Source organism: Arvicanthis niloticus, chromosome 17 (genome assembly GCF_011762505.2).
Source record: "Arvicanthis niloticus isolate mArvNil1 chromosome 17, mArvNil1.pat.X, whole genome shotgun sequence".
NCBI lineage: Eukaryota > Metazoa > Chordata > Mammalia > Rodentia > Muridae > Arvicanthis > Arvicanthis niloticus.
In genome coordinates this window covers 5,394,226-5,414,379 of record NC_047674.1, presented here as the reverse complement: position 1 = coordinate 5,414,379, position 20,154 = coordinate 5,394,226, and positions in this window count along the sequence as shown.

Below are 20,154 nucleotides of genomic sequence, written 5' to 3'. Positions count from 1 at the left end.
AAGAAAAGCAGTGTAAAATCTCAGGGTGATAGAGGGAATACAAAGCATTGGTTAAAAGAAGAAAGTTTACAAATATATGAAATATTTTTAAATAATAGTCAAATAAACAAGGACAAAATACTCTAGCAATTTTCGGACTCATAGTGGATTGCTGTCAAATATACATAGTTGCTTTTATCTCCTTGAGTTTTATAAACATTGACCAGCAATGAATTAATTGTCCAGACTGATTGCACTGGTGGAAAATAGGTCAGAATGTTAGGTTCAGTTTTTCTTAGCATTTGTATTCCTGTGACATGGGTAAAAGTATTTAGAGGCCTCATCCTGAGAAAGCTGTTTTGGATTATGTGGAAAGATTTGCATTGCTCAACCCTTTCACTATTGAAGAACGTATTTTACTCTTATCTATTTGAACCTTGATCTTATCTGTTATGTCTTTTAGCTTGACTTTCATCTCTAGCTTACTTGGCTTTTACACATAAAATATGACTTGCTGGGTCTTTTCAAGTCGTCTTTTTACATTAACTATCTCACCAATCAACATTCCTTGAATGGAGTCCAAAGGATCAACCTGTGTGGGAAAGATTTTGGCAAGCTTTACTCTCCTTCCTACCTCTCAGGCAAATAATATATGATGTTTTGAGTTTCTTTATATTCATAACTGATGACCTTTTTTTGCTTTTTGCAGTAGTTTACAAAAAAGTAACTAAGAATATTTACACTATTTATTTATTTATTTATTTATTTATTTATTTAGTGTGGGTAGAAGCACACAAGCTGTGGCAAAGATATAAAGGACAGCTTCTGAGATTCTACTGTTTTCTTCCAACATGTAAATCATTGGGATGTAACCTTCAGTGGCAAGAGTTTGCATCAAGCGCCACTATCTTCTGAGCCATTTCAAAAACAAATCCTTTATCAATTAAATCAAAACCAAGGTGACGATAAATAGTAAGAGAAATTATTTCTGTCTTTTTAAGGGTTAAGTGTGTGTGTGGTGTATGTGTTTCCTGCTTGTACTTATATATATATATTGTGGGTGCCTCATACCCAATAATAAGAGAGCATAAGATCTTATTATTGAAGTTACTCATACTTGTGAGCTGCCATGTGGATGGTAGGAGATGAAACCAAGTCCTGTGAACAAACAGCAAGTGCTCTTAACTCTTAAGTTATTTTTTCAGGCCCAAGACTTTTTTTTTTTTTTTTTTGGTAATACAATTTATCTCAAGTAATAAATAATTATCTTCATGTTCATAGCTGACAACATTTTAAGGCAGGATTTGTAAAATCTTTATGGAACTTCCAATATGCCTAATAAAGACCATACTAATAAATGACATACATGGTAAATTAAAATAAAAATGAATGGTTTTGTACAGAACCTTAATCTTCTGATATGATTATTGCTATAAGTCTACAATCTTATTGACAGACAATATCCATTTTGAAAAACAAATTAGTGGAAGATATTTAATACTTTAAATGGAAATTCTGGAGTTAAAACATAAAACCCTGAAGCACTAAAACCAACAGGGTCTGGAGAATGGTTCAACAGTGCACCTCATGCATTACCCTTATACAGAACTGGAGTTTGGGTCGCAATAATGTCATTGAGATCTTCAGAATTAACTATAACCCCAGAATCAGAAATTGTGAAAAAAATGAATAGTTTCTGCTATCTAAAATACTAAACTCAAGGAAACAAACTGTATTTTTGAAAGACGATAAGTGAACAGTAAAATCAAGATAAGGTTAGTTTCTCGAATGCCAAAAATTAATGCATTAATTAAAAAGTATATTTAATGTAAAAAAATGGAATTCAGGTAAACTGATAACATATTTAACACTAGAATGAAGGCAAATGGTTGATAAAGTATTAAAGTTCCGATAGTTTACTAACATTTAACAAATTTCAAGGAAACAGTTTTTTTCTGACATATGCAAAGTTTTCATGTATGCCCATAACAAAATTAGCAATATTTGCATAATGATATTATAGCATAAAGTTGAGATCACCCATTTGAAGATAAATATAAATCACAGTCTGATAAATATAGACACATGACTTCATTTATAATTTCTCTCCTAGAAGCTTGAGTATTACATAGGATCCAACATGAATATAAACACTCTAAGTAATGTCACTGATAATACTTGCTAAATGCAAGAGAATGGAGTGCATATTGATAACATGAAATAGGAGAAATGGGAATTTTCATGGCAACAAAGGCAAATCAGCAGAAGAGATACATTATATCTCAGAATGCTAAAAATTTAACTAAAAATAAATTTTTATGGAAACACACTTGAAATGGGTCAGGGGAAATGTCTCAATGGTTAAATAGGCATTGTATACAGCTACTCACAATATACATGAAACCCAAACAAATAATTTTTTAGTGAAAAAATATGGATAGGGCACAAGTTAAATATATTTTGATTGCAAAATTGTAGCTTCCTTAAGAATAGATTTTTGAATGATAGATTAAGTATAAATCAATTCTTACAGTTAAGTACCAACAACTTTAATCATGAGAATGCAATTGTCAGCAAAAAAGGATGAAGTATAATGGTGAGAAAAGCCCTGGGTGGTACTCAGTTGCCATGGTATTTCCTAAAAAATCAGTAGGGAAATTGAGCTACTTGTGTTATTTGCTATATTTTCAATAGAGTATTGAAAGACCAAAGTGTATGCTAACACTAAACTGCTTTCTCACTGAAGGACTGAAAGAAACTGTAATGATTTTTTTTTCAGTAATTGACTTCAATCTAATGCTAACTTCAGACAATCACTAAAATCTCCAAGAATTGTAATTCACCCAGCATCCCATATCATGGAATACATTGTTACAAAATTCTGAGAGCTGGAGTGTCTACTCATTCTACCACTGGATATGTGGCTTCAGGAACTTGCCTTTTATACTTTATTTTTCTATCTGTAAAATAAATATAAATGTGTTCAGAATTATATAATATTATGTTATACTGTATTATATTACACATCAATTATATTATAAAACTAATGTTAATTTTTCAGCATTTAAATGATAATCTTTCAGAATAATACTTTGTATAGAATATGCATTTGTTTAGGCAAAGGACACGGACACAGTTTGCATTTTTTCTAATCTAGAATGAGTGATAAAGAAAGAGAAATAAAAGAAATGAAATGAGGTACACAGGAGAAAGCTGGGGGAACATAGTAAAAAGAAGCCAGTCAGTCTTGAGCCCTCATAATTACATGGCATGTGCAAGCTACCTGACCTACAATTGCTAATGTCCTTCAATCAACTGTGACACTAACACGATGTATACAGGGCTTCTACAATGATTAAGTCAAATACCATGAAGTAAACTTAGTTGGAAGAGGTACATTTTATTACTTCTAGGACTAAAAAAGTAAGGATTTTTATCATTTTAGTACTGTCTGCCTATAATTTGGTATTCTCACATTATTTACTATTTAATTTATATTATTTTACTATCAGATTATCATAGCAATTATACCACTTAGAAGAGTGACACCATAGAAATTTGCAGATAGTAGGGTTAGTCATGTGGAGCCATTAATGCTGAGTGAAAATTAGGATCTTTACTAGAATAAAAATAAAAATAACTAAGAAGGAACAGAAGTGCATTAACCACATGCTTAAAATTAATGTTAGAGCATTATGAAAAGAAATTTTATGCTGGGAATGGTAATATATAATACATGGCTGTAACCTCTGAGTTGACAGACACAAGAAGTAAAGATGCCATCCTTTGACTAAATAGAGAGATCGAGGCTACAATGCCATACACAAAGCTTTGGCTAAATTAATAATTGAATGAATAAATACAAATAAAAAGAACTCAAAGTAAGAAAGATGACATTCAACTCATATTACGTACCGAAAATTTTCAGAAATGGAGGGGAGGTTTCATTGCAGTGTACTGGGAGGAAACACAACGTTCACAGGAGCTGAAGTTTAGAGGGAATGAGGCATGCCTCAATCACGTTGGACATTGCTTTGCTTTAGTACATGAGAAATAATGCGCTATAAACAGTATGTCACTACTGCTCCATTCACTTGTCTCTCAGTAGCTGTTCATTCATGTTAACTACAGGAGTAAGACATAGAAGTCCTGGAAATCAAAACTTAACTAACTGAAGAAATTTAGATAAGTGTGATAGTATTCATATCTTGAGATTTCAGGGAAAATGACAGTATACCCCCAATATAAAGAATTTAAAACACACCAAAGACATATAAAACACCCATTCAGTATTCTTATGAGTGAATTTCTCTGTCTACTTTCTGAAGGATCTTGAAGAAAAAAATAAGACATTTGTTTCAGTATGACACATCATGTTATATTTTTAGAAAAAACATACAACTTTAAATATATGTTAGTATTGGATTCCACCATCAATGACAAATTATAGGTACTAATGTAAATATGGCTTACGGATTTTTATGTTACTGATATTTTACAATATATAGTTGTCAATTTCAATATGTCTCAGTGTTCTTGAGTCTAGGGAGAAAATGACAAATCTGTTTCTTTTACTACAGTGGAGATTAAGGTGCAGCCTCAAATGCAAACTGAACTCAAATTCTTTTTGTTTCTTTTTTTATTTATAAATTTATTATTTTATTGAATTTTCCCCCAAAACTTATTGTTAGCATGTTCTTCCTCTCTCAGCCAACTCCCACAGGATCTGTTTTTATTTGTTTGTTTTGCCTTTTAGTTTGGGGATTTTTAATTTGTTGTGGTTTGTTTTTTCTTTACTTGTTTGAGAGAACATGAACTCATGTTTTTAAAACCAGTGTTTCTTACTTTTTGAACAATGAATAGAGCATCTGTCATGACTTTCTTTCAGTTGACCTTTAGAAAAGTCATAAGCACTTAAATAGGGATTAGCTATTATTATTAAATAAAAAATAAATCATTTGTTACAAATCAGCTGAATTCTTAATATATTCACTGTGGTGCTTATTGCAACATATTCATTTTGTATGATATATAATAAAATTTATATTATTGTAAAATTTATTTTTCTTGTTTTTCTTTTATTACTGGAATTGAGAAGTCCTGTATCATGCTAAGTGTATTCTCCACTTTAATATTTTGTTTCTATTGTTTTGTTACCACTTATGGGTACAATGCAGAGGATGATTTTTCCTTTTATACTCTATTTTCAGTGAAGAGATCTTGTTGTTTTGTGTTGTGCTGTGTTGTGTTGCTTTGCTTTGCTATGCTATGTTTTGCTTCTTGAGACAGTGTTTCTCTGTGGAATTTTGCCTATCCTGGAACTTACTCTGTAAACCGGGCTAGTCTCAAACTGAGAGATCCACCTGATTCTGCATCCCAAGTGCTGGGGTTAAAGGTATGTTCCACCACCACTTTGATCTTCTAAAACCTAATTTTAAACAGAAGTAGGAAGAAAGGGTGATTCAATAGATATTTGTTGAAAACCTTTTAAATGTATTTGTTTCCCATTCATTATATAAAATATAATAATATATAATTTTATATATTTACATAAATAAAAAATATAAAATGAAATTTTAATCTATGATAATCATAACCCTCCAGTGTCTTAATTTTATTCAATAATATGTGTATATTAAATTTAGTTAAATTAAATTGGATATTGTCTAATGTTAATAGACTGGGAAGTACACCTCATGTTAAAAAGATAATGGATCAGCCTCCTGTCCTTGATTCTGCTACCGGAGTAATAAGTTATTATGAAATGAAAATATGAGATTACAGTCTAACTTGTGTAATTAGGATATGGACAAAACTACACTAGGAAAATAAATACAGAGTGGGGTTATCTCAGAAAAACTGGGAAGTGTGTTAATCACAACACTCCTGTTTTGAACAGGCAGCTATTAGTTTAGGATTCGCATGCTTAAGAAGCCTGGAATTTAATCTTTCTGTGTTATCCATGCAATTGTAATAACCTTCCAAATAAAGTACATTTGTATTTTCTCCACTATTATATTTACCTATTGATAGCCTGCTGGGTGTCTAAATCAAGAATCTTCTCTCTGAAGCAAATCGAAATTGCTACCTGTGAATTTTTAATTTTCCAGTTCCAATGCTTAGAAGAACCAATAAGCATGCAATCAATTTTAATTTAAATTGAAATCCACAGCTGTATTTACTGTAGATGGCCTTTCAGGGAAATGAATTTCATATAATTTCTTCACTTATCTGATCATATTGATAGATGTTACAAGGAGAGTATGCATTGAAATGGGAAAAGACTGTGTTGTGTTTTGTGATTTTTTTCATATTGTTCATATTGTTTTTTCAAATCATATGGTTTTTTCAACCATAAGATTTGTGTGTAGGTTTCAAATTAAACATGCTGCCATATACTGCTCCTGTTCTCAATAGTACAACATAGAAGACGAAAATTGTGGGTGACAAAAGAGTCATAGAACTTAGAAAATGTCTTACAGAGACTTGCCCATGCACTGATTTGGTATTAAAGGTTTAGCAAGGTGTTTCAACAAACACAGGAACATTAAAATTGTTTAAAATAAAAAAAACCCAGAGGGTCTGGAGAGGTGGCTTAGCATCTAAGAGCACTGACTGCTCTTCCAGTGATCCTGAGTTCAATTCCCAGAATGCATATGGTGGTTTACAACCAAGTAATGGGATCTGATGCTCTCTTCTGGTGTGTCTGAAGTGAGCAACTGTGTACTCACATACATAAAATATGTGTACTCACATACATAAGCAAATCTAAAAAGAAACAGAAAAGTTATCAAAGCATTACTAAAATATTTGATCCTTTTCTAATATGAAGAGTAAGTAAAACATTAAACACTTAAAAGTTTGTAGATAATTGATTGGTAGAGAGATAGGTAGATATATTAGATAGATGAATAGACAGATACATTAGATAGATAAATAGATAGATAGATAGATAGATAGATAGATAAGTAGATAGATAAGTAGATAGATAAGTAGATAGATGATAGATAGATAAACAGATAGACAGACAGGCAGATATTGGCTAGGCCATAGGTATTAGATCACTAGGTAGACAGTCAGATGGAGAAACAGATACAGACCTTTGTAGGATAATGTATGATGCTCTTAAATTCTAAAATTATTACTTCAGAATATTATTATTAAAACTTCATATAATAATATATAATATATATTATTATATATTATAATATATATTATATATTATTATATTATTATATTATAATAATTTAATAATATAATTATTAAAACTTCAGAATATAACTGAAAGTATGTCTAGCTCAGTGAACTGAATGTCAAATGAAATTCTCATAATTCTGATTAATAGCTTGAATATAAATTGTGAATGACTAAAAAACACATTTTGAGAAATCATGAAAACATTTTGGTTTTCATAAGCATATCCCATGGATGTTTCCAGTATTGATTGGAAGATGTATGCTACTTGAACATACTTGCACTACTTAAATGCAACATATCAATGTCATAGAGCTTCTCAACAGCCTGTCTGAGCTGGTACTGACTGCCCTTAACATCCAAAAGCAATACAAGTATGTTGTTGTTCTCTGTGTTTTTCCTGCTGCCTCTGTGGTCAGAAGGACCCTGATGATGGCATAGTGGTCAAGCTCATTTCTCTTGGGCACATTTAAAATTGTCTTTGGAGCCTTCAGATCTTGTGCCTCCAGAACGTGGGTCATGTGAAGATCTCTATTGTGTGGCTGTGAATACCTTTTAGCTTTTTCTTCTTGGCTTCTCTGGTCTTTGCTTGGCATTGATTACATGGAGGACAGGCCCTTCCTTCTTCACATTCAGTACAATTTTGTAATTCTCACTAAAGCATATTAACTCAAATTGTCAGTTAAGAAGCTGCCAGATGAAACTGGCTCAAAGTCTGAGAAATACTCTGTTTCTGTAATGGTTTCAATGACAACAGAATGTTTTCTTTTTTCTTTCTTCTTTCTTCCTCCCAAACATAACAAAGGAAACAGAATCAACTCCTGAAAACTTTGAATACTGGACCTGGTGTAGAATTCAGGCACATTTATTCATGTGCTTTTACATTCCACACATTCCATGCATTAAGTGGCAAAAAGGAAGAGTATATGTTGGTTGCCATAGTTTGAAACAATTAGTTTCTCATTCATTATTTAAGCTTGTGTGATTTTTGCCTTTGACATTTTTACACATAATGTTTCAGACTTATTAGGCAGCATGTAGCATATTTTAGCCTTAAGGTATGTATCTGGTGAAATACACAATAAAGAAATGTCTATCCTCTGAAATTTAGACAGTTGTTTTTCAGCAAAGCGTGGTAAAATGCAGAACACGAAGGTGAGACAACAGAAACTCATATCAGAATAGATCAGTGTGGTGCAGAGACTGAGAAAATGCTACAAGCTCCCAGCTGGGAAAACTTGTAATTGCAACCAGCCAGAACACTGATACCGAGATAGCAAAATTACTAACAAGGGAAAAGGAAAATTTAAAAGACAAATAGAGGAAGCGTTTTCCTGTGTATGACAAGAACCCTAGTAAATATGACAAAGTGTTCGTCAAGAGCAGAATGTTGAACTGGCGTGAAGGAAATATAAAATTGATTACTACAATGACAAGCCACATAAAGTGGCATAATAACAGTGCAGGAGCTCATTTCAAATAAAATGTAATAAAAACACTCTCTCAAATTAAGGGGAGAAACGTGAACAAAAGTAAACTTCTTGCTTGGGGCAATTCTTGTAACCAGAAACTATAGTCAGAAGCAATCAAAATAGAGGATAGTATTGTCAGAACAGAAGAATACACAAGGCTCTAGGGATTGTTGTACCATGTGCATCTATTGGTTCAGTTTCTGTAACATGAGGAAAGCAGAAATCTAGGAGCTAATACCCCATTACAGTTAAATTTAAACCAAGTGATGCTATCATTTCATCTCTAAGCCTTGAACTATCTTTCTTGACTCACACATAGCAAAAGTACAGGAAAGCAGGTATATCATTCAGTTATGTATAATCATTCAGTTATGTATATCATTCAGTGATGTATAATATGTAAAGCACAATATGTATATAGTACTATACATATTGATGTCAACTCAGAGTTTATCATTACATTTGGTTATTATTAATGGTCTTTTTCTAAAGTCTGAGAATTAGAGGGATCAGAAAGACTGTGTACATCTCATTTATAATGGTTTTCCTTGGGAAGTTTTCCTCTGATACTGAATTGTAAGCAACTAAGAGAGCACTTGTTAAATAAAAAAATGTGCAGCACACAGAAAGAAACATTTTGTACAGTGAGTAACTGTGGAGATTAGGCTAAGTTGTGTTTTAAGATATTTAATATTTGAGAAAACTATTTGTTCAGTCTGCATCTTGTCCTGATAGACTCCATTTACAGTCAGTTAGAATACCAACCACCTTGAGTGTAGAGGTAATTGTGAGCCTGAGGCCCAGTAACAGCAGTCTGGCATCACCCATGACTTATTCCTGGGAGTAGAAAGAATGCCACCTAGTACATTTATTGGTGTGATTGAGATTTTAGGAGTATATGGATATATTTATGTCACATCAGTGAGACCTTGTCCAAGGAATTTGACAGTCCTGTCCTAGGAAAGAATGTACCTCTTCCATTTGAATCCATAAAGAAGATACCTAAGACAGCCCCACAAATATATCATCTCATACCTGATATATATATCTAGGACCCAAAGGCAAATAATTCTTAACTGTATGGGATTTAGCTTGGCTCAATATCCAATACGGATACAACCTACTGCTCAGCTATCTGTCCATCCACATTCTTTCTTCAACTCTCCAAAACCCATTGTTCCTGTAAAAGCCAGTTCTTCCCATTCATCTCTACAGTTGACTACACCATCACATTCATTCTTGATTCTACTAAAGACAGAACTGTAGAACAGCCTCTTCTCAGGGCTGGTTCATGTTTCTGACCTTATTTATATAAAATCTTTGCAAGCCCACCAACCCAGCAAATTTCTGAAACTGTCTGTATCCTTCTGTATCTTTGAAAACTTGTATACATTCTGTAAGCCACACATAAGCACAAATACATATGTGTGCATACATACATCTACATATATACACATTTACTATGTGAAAAACTAGTAGTAATTAAAATAAAATTAAAATGAAACCTGCATTTACATCAGCAGTCATCAATATTATTACAGTGGGCAGGATTATTTACTCATCAAACAAATGTACTTTGCAAATTTGTTATTCAATAAATTATGACATCATGAAGGATGAAGATGGGTTCCCCTATATATCTGAGAAAGCATGTTCATGACAATAGCATCATCTAGGAAGTCAGAGATTGTTTTCCAAGGTTAGCAATGAGTATGCAAAGCCCTTTTAAAGTTACTGGCAATAGATGTAAAGAAAAATACTTACATTACCAAAGGAAGATAGTCCAACTGACAGAGGCATTCAAAAGTTTCAGTTTCCTGTGATCATATAAAATCATCAAGGAAATATATAGTTAGAACTAGATGGAGTGTGTCTAGCTCTGATGGGAAAGGCTTTTATTATACTATATTTTTTTTTACAGCATTACCAGTTCTGACATAAACCCATATTTTTCTCTTATATTAATGCTTAGTTTGCCCTGATAAACAGGCTATTTTGCCAAGCTGCCATAAGCATAAGAAATACTATAGTGTGGTAGATAAGAAAGAGTAGTTGTTGAGATTTAATTTAAAATGCTTTAAATACAGATTTACTTATGGTGAATTGCTTATTTGAATATACACAGAGTCCCATTGAAAGTCTCTCTATATTGTAATTGCCTAATTTTAATCAAGACCTTGTATTTAATAAAAATAAGATATAGTGAGCTTATAATTAAACTCTCAAAATTCTAAACTTCATGAGAAAAACTGATCTTAAAATTTCTGACAGAGAAAATCAGATTACTGATTTGAAAATTGATTAGTGATTAATGTTGGAGGACCCAGCACATTCTGGGAGATGCTATTCTTGGTCTGGTGGTCATATGTTCTATAAAAAGCAAGCCAGTAAGCAGCATCCTTCCATGTCTCTATATCAGCTCCTGCCTTGCGGTACCTGTCCTGCTTTAGTTTCTGTTTTGACTTTCTTTGATGATGAACAGCAATATAATCCTTTTCTTCACCACTTACTATTAATCATAGTGAAATTTTTGTTTGTTTTACTTTGTTTGCTGCAGTAATAAGCATCATAACTAAAACAGTGGACTTCTATAAGCTCTGTTCCATGCAGAGAGTAGGAAAAAAACCTTGTATTTTAAAATGTCTCTGAAATGCTACGAAAACTGATCATGAACTTAAGACACTTTAATATATGAAACAAATTATGTAAATACACATTATTTGTCATGGTGTGGTTACATTGGACAGTTATTACATGTAATGGGTTAGGTGTGGTTTCTCCCCTGGTGGACTTATAGTAGGAGACTGGTCCCTAGCATTCTGACAATGAGAAGGAATACAGTGTTTGTCTGCTAGATCACAGAAGTGTGCCTTCAGAAGTATTAATCTGTTCATTAAATTCATAAGTATTTGTCCCAAGGTTATTTTTTATTTTAATAATAAGCGCCTCCTATTCCTCCAAATTTCTGTCTGGTGATCTGATTGTACTCTTCTACTACTTTCTAGGAAGTCCGAATCAAAGCTTGTGCTGACACCAAGTCCTTATGTGTTAGTCGGGTTTTTCTAAGGGAACATAGTTGACTGACTGAATAAATTGGTGTCTGAGTACTACAACTGAATCACCAAAGATCTGGAGGAGTCCCTGAGAGTCAGTAGTCTTTCATATACCAAGAAACTGTATGGATGTCATAGAAGAACAACAGCAGGCATAGCAGCAACAGCAGAGTAGGTACATGCTCCAGTTATACTGCAAGGAGCTTTTCCCCATGAAACTCTTTATAGCTGTGCTGCATTAAAAGGTGTTACTCGACACAGGGCAAGATCTTCTCTCTTCATGAAACTACTCCCACAAATGCCATGAGAATCATACCCAAAAGCTTGTGTCTTTATTGATTAACCATTATACCAAATAAATAATCTACTACAAAGCACCTGGACCCCCCAACATAAGCTAATAATTAAACCAAGAGAAATATTTGATGAGATTTTACCTAGTTCAAGGAAAACAAACAGATTTTGAATCCTATTAAAAAATAGCTAAAACAGAAATTAAAAGTTAAAACATTACATGGCTAGGAAAATTTATAATTACATTGAGTAAAATTTATAATGAATAAGAAATATTAGAAAGATAAAGAAATACATTAAATTAAAGCAAGAAAAATATTAGTAAGATGAAAATTAAGATATAATTAATAGAAATTTAATATTATTTTATTAGAAGACAATGAGAATCTGGATTTATAAGGGATAACATACAATGGACTTATATACACCAAAGTCATACAATTCCAATGTAGGTAGTCTTCAAATACTAATTCTGGAAGCTGATGGTCTCCCCTAAAATTTCTCTTTGAAAATGAGTTTGGCGAGGTGTTTAACCTAGTGTTGTCTGGTTGTGTGAAAAAGGACAATTTGTGTGGATCAAGCACTCTTTATCAACCACAGAGTAGACACCACAAAATAGGACTTGAAGAAACAGTTCATTGATGAGCAAATGATGTTCTAATCCATCAGTTTCAGATTCTTGGGTTAAGTAGTCTGGTCCAAGAACATTCCTGAGGTCATCTCTGTGATCACTGAACAATAATTACTTCTGACATATTTCTAAGACTGTGCCAGCAATCCTTCCCAGTGAACTATAGACTGTATTCCAGAAAATACATAGTTGATGTGTTGAAAAATATTTTTAAAGTTTTGTGGCATAGTCAAATCAGAGAGGAAAACACTAACCCACAGCAGTTATGAAGATGATAACACAGATATAAAATTACATCAAGAAGATGATCTTGTCCAAACTACATTTAAAAATATTCTAATGCATTTTATTTTATTGAAGTCATGGGACAAAGAACAAAAACAATGCATGCATGTGACTGCACCCACCCCATATCTGATTTAACCCTTATTCAAATTTAGGACTTTATGCTAGTACAATAAATATGAGACCACATAAAAAATTTCAGTGTGTAAACATTAAAAGCACAATAAAAAATTTTGGCATGCACTTATATAATACATATGTTGGGGGTGTTTATGTAAGCATATCTGCATTCTATAAGTTCAAATATATAAACACAATTATATATATATATGTAGTAAATAAAATAAATAAAATAAAGAGGCATAATACTCAACTGAATTGTCCTTTATGGAAGGGTTAAACTCTTATTTTTTCAGTTGCCATACAGATGCTCCGTTGTAGCTGAGACCTCCATTCAGATTATTTGAAGATTCCTTAATTCTGTTTCAATGCTAGTCCTGTTATTGGGAAGTGGTTCTTACTCATCAGAGTATTCTTGAGTTTTTGAATGTTTCTAAGATTTTTAAGTGAGTCCTACAAAAGTAAACAGAGTCTGCCATCATGACAGGACAGTTAAAGGAAGGTCAAGTCTCTCCAGGAAAATTTTTCTATAGTTACAGCTCTAAAGACCCTAGTATCCAGATCCATCTGAAGTAGTTCTACACATTCCAAATGTTTAATTCAGTAATGGATGATAAGTGATGCATGATTTCCATAACAAAGTTGTCACTGAATAGTCTAAAAATCAAGCATAAGATCTCACTGTAGCTCTGAAGAATTTGTCACGTCAGAGAGCATCATACATTAACTCTAAGTCTAAAGCATATTCTTGCACATATAAGGTACCTATCTTTTAGTCATTTTTCAAAGACTGACAGCTAACTGTTTGATAACATATTACTTAGTCTCAGATTTGGTTTCTATTCGGGTTTCGGGTTACTGATTGTTTTTAATCTATCCCATCTTGTTTAATTTCTAAGAAGTATGACAAAGAAGCTTGAAATTCTATTAATACAGCAATAATTTTCTGCTTATTAAAGAAAACAGGCTAACTGGAATCACATTACTAGATATACCATGACTATGTATTTGTTTTGTTCTATTTATTTTTTATTATTTATTTATTTTATTCTTTAGATTTTATTTTATTTTTTTCTTCCTAATCTGCTTTTCTACCATTTTAATAACATGAAAGTATTAGAGTAAGTTCTAGGTTGAGGAACAAGCAATACTTTAGATAAAAATAGTCAAGGAACATGAAAGACAATAAACATAAATATTCAAAGAACAAGCAATGCAATAAACAAAGTCCTGTGATCACCCCCATGATCACTGTTTCTAAGGGCTTATCAGGATGACCAAAGTATCTGAACATACTTCCCTATCTTAGCCCAAAGTCATTTTCATGCCTAAAGCCTACTTCTTTGTTATAGCCTTAGATTTAGATTCCTGCCTGAAATAACTTCTTTGTTCTACCCTAATATTTAGATTCCTGACTGAAATTACTTCATTGTTCTAGCCTAATGTCAGATTCCTGCCTGAAGCCAATTTCCTTGTGCTTGACCAGTGTCAGATTCATGCCAAGAAGCCCCAAAAGCTTTCCACAATTCTTGCTTACTTATCTTATAAACAAGACTGAGTATGTCATACATTGTTCTGACAAGAATGCCTTACTTACCTGTTATAAAATATGCATTATCAAAAGCAATGCACTTATGTTTTAGGTTAGTAAGGCTCTGTGAAGAATCTCACCCATCCATGGCTTGCCAGCCTGTTAAATTAGTAACTGTTTGGGGGTCCATTTTCAGTTTCAAGTCATGTGTTTTGGCTGCCAACATGTTGATGTTGTTAAATGCAAGCTTTAACACGATGGGCAGGAATAAAATTATTCCCAGGACAAAAAGGGTAGCATAATCAAGTTATATATGACATTCTTCAAGTTGACCAAAATGAAAATACTGACCTCAGGCCAAAGATAATTTTATCAGCAGTATCTGCAGCATCAAAGCTCAGCAAAGCAGCATTCTTTAAATTCATAATCTTACTATGCAACGTTTAAAAAAAATCCAGAGAGGTGTTAGACTTATGCTAAATACACTGCAAGTATTTTTAAACTTTTCCCTAATTATAATGACTATCATTGTAAATTTTAGAAGTAACAAAATTCCACTGGTATTTGGGATGACACTCGAGATGGCTCCTTACTCTTTAACTCTGAACTTTTGTTCAATACTTTGAATAAGATAAAGAACATCAATCCATTGTTCCAAATGCCTATCTAAATCTTGTATACTCAACACATTAGTAACACTTTTTGCTAAATGACTAACAAAAGTAGCTGTCTTAACTTCTTGTCTCAAAGTAATTGAAGTAGCAGTGCAGCTAGCAATTAATGTAATTAAAGCTGTTATACAAGCAATAATCAAGCCCACTACCCTCTTTCTTCTGCTTAAAGCCTGACTCACTTCTTCAATTACTTGCAAACTTTTTCAGAATACCAAGGTCCTGTAGTATTCAGGGCAATAAAACATAAGCTGACTGATAGGCCCCTGTAACAGACATGCCAGGTTTCAACTCACTAACACAATTTGAAAGTATATAATCAGTACAACTTACATTAAATACTGTAGAAGAAATAAAAGTAATTTTAACATGATAATTAAAGGAGCCTTAACACATGCACTAACATTTGTTCGAAATCCAGGTCCTGTCCCTACTTTATCTCTTGCTAACATAACATCATAAAGAACTGCAGCTAACTACCAAATATGTCTCTGAAAATGTCCAGATCCAGCCTTCAAAATGAAGACTGTTATTTCCAATATTGGATCAATTTCTAGACCAGTTGATTATTGAATCAGGATAACTGGTCACATTTATGAAAAATAGAAGTGTCATTATAACTTCTCTTTTTGATTCTCTGTCCTATAAGGTCTAAAAGCTTGAGGCAAGGCAGCTTGTTTCATCTGGTATATAGGCAAGCAAAGGTGGGTCAGGAAAATATATCCAACACAGCTTCCCAGTCACCATTGTCACAGCATTCAGCAAGCTCACAGGTCAGCATCATATTTTTGTCCCAGCATCAGTAGCCACCATGCTCCTTCAGCATCCTGCAGAAAAACCACAAACATGCCCTCTTCCCCATATTAAATACCTGATCATGATCTTGCCATATGCCAGTAAGTGCATCCTTCCTTTTCACCTAGGCATAAGTATACCTGGTTGTAGGATGCCATAGACACTCAGCAGAGAGTTCCTTGGCATCCAAATTTTTAAAAAAATAAAATAAAAAGAATATGATTTAAATAAATTTGTGTTGTATGGGGATATAACTCCCCCTTTTTTTATTTTATGAAGATATTGTTTTAAAATTCAATTGGCCCATTCCACATTACCTTGTCCTTGAGTATTATAAGGAATACCATTAAGATTGGTAATGTTAAATTGTTGACAAAGTCTCAAAATCTCGACTAAAATAGCCAGTTCCATTATCTGTTTTAATCTGATTAGTAACAGCCACCATAGAAAAACAATGTAGGCAATAATGAATTACATTTTTAGTTGCTTTTCCTCTTAAAGAAGTTGCAACCAGCAAGCCTGAGAGCATGTCAATAGTCACATGTACATATTTTAATTGTCCAAAATCAGAAATATGAGTAACATCCATTTGCTATAGTTGAGTAGGAATGAGTCCTCGAAGACTAACACCAGTATGTGCTACCTGTATGAATTGATGACATTTAGGACAAGTCTTTACAATTTGACATGCACATTCTCTAGACATACCAAATTGTTGTCTCAAGCTATTACTATTTTGATGAGGTAAAGAGTGAGATCATTTGGCTAACTGTTCCTGTGTAATGCCTATAATCTTCCTGGTATACAAATCTGTTGTGGTATTGTCCTAAGGGGTCCATATAATCCAGTATGAGCTCTTAAATGTCCTCAAACTTTAAGAAACAGTACGTTCTCTTAAATTGAGTTGTATTTGGATAAGTAATTGCAAAACTAGAGAATTAGCAGTATCTAAAAAAGAAACAGTTTCAAGTAATTGTAAACCTTGAACTATATATTAGCTATCAGTATACAAATTAAAAGCTTGACTTTTCAGCATTTCTTTTATTTTAAATTGGATATTTTATTTATTTACATTTCAGATGTTATCCCCTTTCTCCATTTCCCCCCAAGAAATCCCTATCCCTTCTCTCCTCCTGCTTCTATGTGAGTGTGCCCCCACCCACCCCCCCAGTCCTGACTCTCCACCCCCACATTCCCCCACACTGGGGCATCCAGCCTTTATGGGACCAAGGGCCTCCTTTCCCACTGATGACCAAAAAGTCCATCCTCCCCCACATATGAGACTGGAGCCATGGGTCTCTGCATGTGTGTTCCCAAGCTGGCTGTTTAGACCCTGGGAGCTCTGGTTGGTTGGTATTGTTGCTCTTCCCATGAGGCCACAAACTCTTTTAATGCCTTAAGTCTTCTCTCTAACCCCTCCATGACCCCATGACAAATTCAATGGTTGACTGTGAGCATCTGCCTCTGTATATGTCTGACTCTGGCAGAGCCTCTCAGGAGACAGATATATCAGGCTCCTATCAGAAGCACTTACTGGCATCCACAACAGTGTCTGCGTTTTGAGCCTGTACATGGACTGGATCCCCATGCGGGGCACTCTCAGGACAGCCCCTCCTCTAGTCTCTGTTCCTCACTGTGTCTCTGTGTTTTCTCCTGTGAGTATTTTGTTACTCCTTCTAAGAAGGACCAAACTTTGGTCTTCCTTCTTGAGCTTCATTTGGTATGAGTTGTATCTTGGGTATTTCGAACTTTTCGGCTAATATCCACTTATCAGTGAGTGCATACCACATGGCTGTGTATTTGTATAAAAGTTGACAGACAATCATTGTAAGAATAGTTTCACAATTTAATCATATTTCACATTTGATTAGCTATAAGTGTGTCTTTAAATTTACTTAACCTTCTGAAGAAACATTTCAAAGTATAAAGTGAAGAAATATATTTAATATAGTTCTCAATTCATTGTTCATTCCTTAATTAGTACTGTAAGTGTCTCCTAAGTTTATGATAGGTTGCTTTCATAATATGAGTCACAGTATAGCCTTTATTCTTTTGGTGCTAAAATAGTAGTACAGTTGAGAAGAAGTGGTCACATCCATAACCTCACTTGTATTTTATCAGTAGTATCTTGAGAGGTTCTCAGCTTCCTATTACAATATGTCTTGTTCCAGTAACTATAAGTAGGGAGGATTAGGGGGTGGTTTAGATGAATCTGCAGAATGAAAATTGGAAGCTGAGTGTATTTTCAGTAACTAAATTGAAAGGAAAGATACATACATATTCTTAGACAATGAAAAATAACCAAATTCAGAATAACTGAACACTCATAGGAGAAGCACAAATTCTTAGTACTTGCTTAGCAAGTAAGAGGTACAGCAGTTTCCATCAGGCTGAGCATGCATCTTGAGGTAACAGTAATGGAAGCCACTGCACAAACACTTTGAATGTGAAAATAACTGTATCATCTTTTGGGTTGACTAAGTAAACTGTTCCTGGATAGGAAAGAAAAGCTAAACATACACATTATTATGAACAGTGTTTCCTTTTCTTACATATCGTTTCCTTTTCTTACATATCTATTGAGTATTTCATTTCAACTAAGGAACATGTAGACAAGATCTTCACCTCTAGATTGAGATTCTTTTTCCTAGCCTCATTCAATTTAGTTTTGTAAATCACATTAAAATTGCTTACTATTTGCCAACTCTATTCAGACCAGTCCCAATAAAGTTTTAATAGGACATTACCCATAATTTTACGTAGAGACTCGTTTTGTGAAAGCAAGCTCACTGAACCGAGAACTGCTATGCTGGGTGTGCGGTAGCCATCACACAAAGTATTTCACTTTAATAAAGCAGAACACAGAACTGATCATGTCTAGGTCTCAGAGAGGCCCTGAGTAAGGTCTCTAACTTTGTAGTCTTTCTTTAGTAATTTTTTGTGGTCCAACTGAATTTTATTTTACTTTCTCCTAAAAACTTAACTAATGCTCTGGGTCTCATCATCTCATCAGCTGTCCCTGTAACCAGGAAAAAGAAAGAAAAACAAAGTGGCTTCTAATAGAAGCCTTTTCTGTAATTGATTCTCAGGGGTGTCTTTGCACTGCCCTATTAGAGCAGTGCAGTGGTTATTATGAGGCTTCTCAGCAGGAGTGTTCTAAATAACTGATAGATATTCAAATCAGTAAAACAGAGACTTTTATTGTTCACCAGCCAGGGCCTAAGATCTCCAGGCTGCTGAACAAAACAAAACAAAGCTCAGGTATTTCTTGCTAGCAATAGTACCTGGAACATAATTTCACCCATCACAATATGCATCATCAATCACGTAATCTCTCGCTGCTGACATCTCTGGGCTACTTCTGTGAGCATGCTTGAAAACAAAGTACATGAGAACTTAGGGTAGAACCCTTAAAGCTTTTATTGTCTCTTCAACTGAATATGGAAAAAATATTTCTGTACCAACTTTATTTGAAATTTTTACTTTCTAGAAATGTTTTTACATTGTTGGATTTGTTTGATATATTATATTTACAATTTTGTGTTTAAAACCCTGTTCATACTACAGAAATAAAAGAGAAATAGGAACCAGATGGTTTGATTGTTGTCTTTATCTGTAAAACATAATCAAACTAAACTATTGAAACGAAACATAAAAAGGGGGAAATGCATCATAAGAGTTTTCTTATCCTGCATATTTCAGATACCCCAGATTTGACTTCAAACAATAAGCCACAGCCCCAGAGAATGCTCTGAAAAAGCGGATGGAGAGGGGCAACAGTACACCCCCATGGCATTATGGCACAGCCACATGGTCTCTTTGGTGGGCATACCACATATGCTTCCTGGTTGCTCAGTGAACAAGAACAAAATCACTAGAGATTTCATGCCCACTGACTTCTCGCTAGGCAGATTTTAATTTGGCAGTGGTTCTGGGGTCTTCATGGTGAGAAAGCTGCTTCTGGCAGGAACTCCTCCATTCATGGAAGGAGAGTCTTCCACTTATGGCTCTGTTCTCTTCAAGCTGAGCCTGAGATCACATCTGTTCCTGAGGATCCAAGCCTGAGGAAGCTCTGGAGCGAAGACTCACACAGAGAACTCCATATTTTCTGTTAAATGTCATCGTCTGC